Genomic DNA, 6,000 nt, shown 5'->3' on the forward strand with positions numbered 1-6,000 from the left:
TTATAGTTAAGTCAAGGATACAGGTTCAGGTTTTACTGTGTGAAATTCCATCTTAAAATTGACAATAGAAAAAAAACCACACTGAATGGTTTTGATTGACTTTTTCATGGTTTGGACGCTGAGCGTTATCAGGTGATGACTTTTACTTCTACAACTTTTTTCTAGTGTCGGTTAAAATTATCACTAGCCTAAATATAATTAGTATAACTCATATCTAATGAGGATCGATCTATTACCTCCTCCAATATGCAGAGGTCTTTTAGTTTTGACAGATTCTATTATGTTACACATGCCATAATCTTTAATTAAATGTTAGTAATGATTATTATAATTTAAGTTAACCAAGAAAACTTGGATCAGTTCATAATTCTGATAAAAACTTTTCCTCATTCTCTCTAATGCAGCACTTAAAATTGTGATGCCATTGCTAAAATATTAGATATATATTTGTTATTATGGCATTTACTAAAATCAAATATAGGAAAAAGCTACTAAACTTGGAATGAAAACCCTATAACAAGTACAGTTTAGAAAATATCTCCTGTTTGTAGTGCAGTTAAATGAAAAGCAGAAGTTTGTTCTACTTAGCTCTATGGATTAAGACATAGTTGTAACGGAAGCATTACTTTCGTAGAAGATGGATAGCTCTATTATTCTTACGTATGATTTGTTGTCTCAGGCGTAACTTTGTGGAATTTGCATAACATATTGAAATGTAATGAAATAATTGACTTTGTAATTCCACACACTTTTTTTCTCGTTTAACATACCATTCGTGTAACTCCCTTTTTTTTAAGTGAGTGGAATTACAAAGTCAATTATTTCATTACATTTCAAAATCTTACGCATCTTTAAAAAAATTGTTTTTCAAACATTTCATGCAAACAATCCAAATTTTTCAAGAGCGACAGGTACTAGAACAGCATAATAACAATTAGCAATAATAAATCTTATCACTTAAAATTCCAAAGCATTAAAAAATATGACTAACCGTTCACTGATGAGAATGTGATGAGTGCAAGCAAAGCTAACGTGCTGGACTGAGAAATGTAGTTCTTCATGTTGCTTTTTGCCAAAACTCTATAGGTTCAAACAAAAGCTACGCCAGTGAAATGCGACGCCTTGAATCTCTTCTTGAATAGTTGTTCAGAATACGTATTTCGCCGATTTATATAGCTCATCATGAAGGCCCTTTCCTTTCTCTACCCCTCTTTAATCTTAAAATATTCTGTTACGTCAGTCCCTCTATCTCCTGACTGAACAACTTCACTCACCCCTGTAGCATCAACTCAGCTTTCCAGCTGGTGTTAATCCCTAAGCAGAAAGTCATCTGCCATTCTCCTATTCATTTTGACCTTCAGAGGTCGTTGAATGTCCTTGACATTGTTTTGCAAGAGTTCCAGAGAGCAGTGATGTTTCGTGTTAACTTTGGGCTGTTTACGATATGCTACAAGGTTTTCTTATCAAAAGCACAATGTGTGGCCCAATAAAAACATGTTTATTTTCAGTGTCAATATTTATTTTCCGCAGCCGTTATACCCTTTGTATTCCTTTGTAAAGAACATGGGTTCATTGAACAGTATTATTCCATCCTACATTTCAACACTGCTATCGAATAATGTTTCCCTATTGATGTATATTGGCATACTTTATCTGAGAAATAACACATTTTCGATATAATCCCCCGATAATCGGCAAAAGGAATATTCCCTGCCAAAACTTCCTCGGAAACTGTCCGATTCTCGACAAAGAGCGCACTCATGTTATTGAATAAGCATCCATTCCGGATTTTTAATCTGGTTCGAATGTGACTTGATAAACAATCTAGAAAAATGGTTCGCGCCCCACGTATGATATCTATCCACACACCCAGGATGTTAAAAACAAATATCCTGCCGTGGTGGCACGGCGCGCCTATTTTTCATCCATCTGTCAATGGGCCGGAGTTAAAGCAAGGGACTGCTCCGCGTATAAAATCTTCCCTGCTATTCTCCTGCCCCATACTTCACCTCCATTGATTATTTCCCAGCGATACCCTCCTCTCCCCCTCCCCAATTCCCCGCCTTCCCTCGCTCCCGTCCCCTCCCCACCGCCTCTCTCTCCTCCACTCTTCCTCACAGCCCCGTGGAACTGGCCCATCAAATTGCGTCACTCCCAAGCGCCCTCCCACTCCTATCCCTTCACCCCACAAGCCTCCCTACCGCCAGCCTCCAAGCGCTCTCCCTCAACGCCCGCTGACTCCTCCACCCCTCCTCCTCCGCCGCCGGCCCCTCCCCGCCTCGTACACATTCGTCTCCCACTCAACCCCACACCTTTACGCGTCAAAGCACACCTTTACAGCCGATACCCACTCAGGCCTATTCCAATGTTCGACTCTCCGATCTTTCGGCTTTCCCTCCTCCCATCGTAGTATATTTCATTTTTTCCCCTGCCAATTTCATTAGTCATTATTTTATCATCTATATCACGCATTTATTTAATTTAAAGGCTGGAAGAATCGTTGAAGACAGGTGACACATACGAGGTAACTCGTACGTTGACAAATACTGTTGAACTGTACAATAATTGATAAATGTCCATTTTTTGTTCTTATGTATATGTATTCGTGGTATTTTAGATATTGCAATAAAATTTCATTCGTTACAATCATTTATCGCACGGTATATATGTACATATTCTTTTTTATGATAAATCTCTGGTATTTGTTCAATAATCTAATATTTAAAAAATTTAATTTTTGACTTTCGGTATTCATTCGTTAATAATATTACATCTTCAGAAGAGGCTAATGAAATCTAAATAACACTGTTTATTTGTACTCTTAAGGTCTATTTCAAATAGGAAAGCCTCAGGTTTCGTCTTTTCTTTAATCACCCATCGCTCGATCCCTCCGTTCCCCGTCATTCCTTCTTCCCTCCGCCACTTTCACTTTCCTTCTCCTCACCCTCCAACTCTCTCTCTCTTCCTCTCCTTTCTACCCCTTTTCCATCCGACCTCTCCACACTTGTCCCGATACTTTATTGCCCCAAATTAATTACTTACAGCAGAAACTCCCTAAATCCCGAGCCGCGTCTTTGAACCCTTCTGGGATTTGTAAATGCAGCCCTGAAACCCCCACCACGATGGTTTTGCCACTTTTCTGGATGCCAATGGAAAAGTGAGAAAAGTTTCTTATCCCCTCTCTGTGGTTTTATTCCTTTTATGCAAGGTCCTCTTGGGGGAGCGTAAAAAGTAAATGTTCGAAAAAATGTTTTAGGTCGATTAGTCGTCGAGGTTTTGCATCAATTTCCGCCTGGGTCCAATCGTAGAGAAGCTAGACTGAGATCCATTTTTTGCTGTCTTCCCCCGGGTCATTTATTATAATGTAATTAATTTATATAATTTATTATTATATACTTATAAACTTATATAAGAGTTATAAATATTTTTGATTTGTTTCTTTAAGTACTAGTCAATAGAAAATGACTTTGATTACTAGGTTTTCCATTATTGCAAAGGCAACACAGACGTTTGCATATTGGTGTCAATTATATCCAAAGAAAAAAAATTATGGATTGCTGCATACTGTAAGCTTTATTTGAAACGCTGTACCCAAAGAATTTTTATACTTTATTTCGTTTGCAGTACCTGAATATACATGTAAGAACCCATTATTTGCGCTTAAACCCACAATTTTTTTTTTCAAAGTATATTTTACATGATCATTTTAATATGATTTTGGGACATATCACCTCCTTATACTCTTCTAAAAGACACAAAATTATCAATCAAAACGTTTGGCGACGAGCACCTGTGAAATTGAATTGTCTGGTTCATTGACCGATCGTTTTCCTATGGATAGGAATTTTTAGAGTCGAGGCACAGAGCGGCGAAGGAAACTCTCAGTGAGACATCTGGGTGGGAAAGACATGCTTCGTGAATTTCGAGAGTTTTAAAGTTAATTTCGTTGACATATGGTAAAGAAAATTAAAAGTTCAGAATCGTTTAATCTCAGTGAAATAAGACAGGTGCAAACCTGTACTTGGGAAGTCTCCGTCTAACATGGCTCAAGAATGAATTAGCAATTTTATGAATATAACACTTAACAATCTCGTCTGTTCGCTATATGACCTCTTGTTAATTGAATTTTTGATCCGAAAATTTTATTACACACTTTGCGCATGTTGACGTGCTTAATCACCAGTCCTTACTTAATTCAAGAATATTCTCTAAAATGAAAAGAGAGTAGCTAACAGCTGAACGCCTTTTATATGTGTTTTAGAGTGTAATCGGTAAGTAAAATCAGTATTTATTTTTACTTCACATACAATGTAGTTACAGCTACCAGTAGCTCATTTCACACAGCTAGAACGTTATTTAATACTAAACACCTCCGCATACAGCTCTTTTTAAACCTCTTAACTTTCAATTGATTTAGAATTGATTACAACCAGACATGTTTCCAGGATTGCCGCAGGGTAATGCCACAAGACCTCTACTCTTTATACATGTATTATCTATAAACGAACTAAGCTCCCACTTTTTCGGCAAGGCTAGGTAATTTTGGAAACGTCATTGTGTATAGTAATTTACAGAAAAAGAAGGATATAAGCGGATACATGGCGTGATACTCGCCAACAATTTAGACCAAATATCAGAGTGTTGTAAAAACGGGAGTTAAACCTAAATTAGAATATTTAATTTACTGAAGTTTTGTGTAAAAGGAAAATATAAACAAGTTATAAATTGTAGAATACCTGTAGATAGCATCGAGTGAATCATTTCAGAACAGATAAAAGGCTGCCATAAAACCTTGCATGAGATGCACTCAATAAAAGAATATGTGAATTAGCCTTAACGAAGCTAAGTTTAATTACACGAGTTGTAGGAAACTGTAATGAAAAAGCATAAGTGTTAATTTACTTCAGTGATACCACATTAAGAATACGTCTAGAATCTATGAGGGGCAAAGTTAATTAAATATTTAGATAATGATTAGAAAAAAACTGCTATTAACGTTTAAAATTACTACAGGAAGCGAGGAAGCGTCACGGGTATAGTGAAGGATTGAAGCTGGTAACCTCTTGATTCTCAAAGACAAAAGGCAAGACAGACTTTTAGAAAGGCATAGTGCCCCAGTTCTCTTGCGACATCGATAGAATTAATATGATACCAAATTATGCTGGCAGGTTTTAAAACTTGGATAATTAGGAGACATACTTGGTAAATATGATGAAAGGGTCAATGAGAATTGTTTTATGTCGCTGGTTAGGCCTCATTTAGAATATGCTGCAAGTATATGGGGTCCTCACGGAGTTGGATTAATTACCAAATTGGATCGCATGTAGCTTAGAGGAGCTAGATTTGTAAAAAGTTTTTATGATAAGCATAGTAGTGTATCCAAAATGTTAGGGCAGCTAAGCTGGGAATCACTCACGGAGCGAAGGATAAATTTCAGATTGAAGTTGTTTCATAAATTGGAAGGGCGTCTCTTTAGCACTGATGTTGAACATGTATTATTATTCCGACGTGCTACAGTAATCATGTTAGTAAAATTAGAGAGATTAAGTGCAGAACAAATGGATTTAAGATATCCTTTTTTCCACGAACGATAGGGGATGGTAATAACATTGTCCGACCGCGGTAGGCTCATGTTCATGCAAATTTATTCAGATGAGTATTCACCACCTGCCACACACCCTATCAGTGGCTTGCAGGGTACATAAATAAAATAAAGTCTTCTCAAGGACGTGCAGTAGGGGGTGTCAAGCCACCAGATTTTTTACTTTTTATTACTACAAAAAACAATGGGTATCACCTTATTGCTAGAGTTGAGCTCTTACAGCTAGTAGTATTAAATAAATGAAAAACTCCAATAGCCGTAAACAGTTTGAGTTTTTAAATTTAAGGCATCACCTTGTCAGCTAATTTCTCCATCATCGCCTACTTCGGTGCCGGATCGTCTCTAGGATCCCACTGTTTCAACTGTTCGTTTGCCTCTGTAGTGTAGCACGCAATGTA

The sequence above is a fragment of the Hetaerina americana genome, unplaced genomic scaffold, assembly GCF_022747635.1.
Source record: "Hetaerina americana unplaced genomic scaffold, ioHetAmer1.1.p SCAF_5, whole genome shotgun sequence".
Taxonomy (NCBI): domain Eukaryota; kingdom Metazoa; phylum Arthropoda; class Insecta; order Odonata; family Calopterygidae; genus Hetaerina; species Hetaerina americana.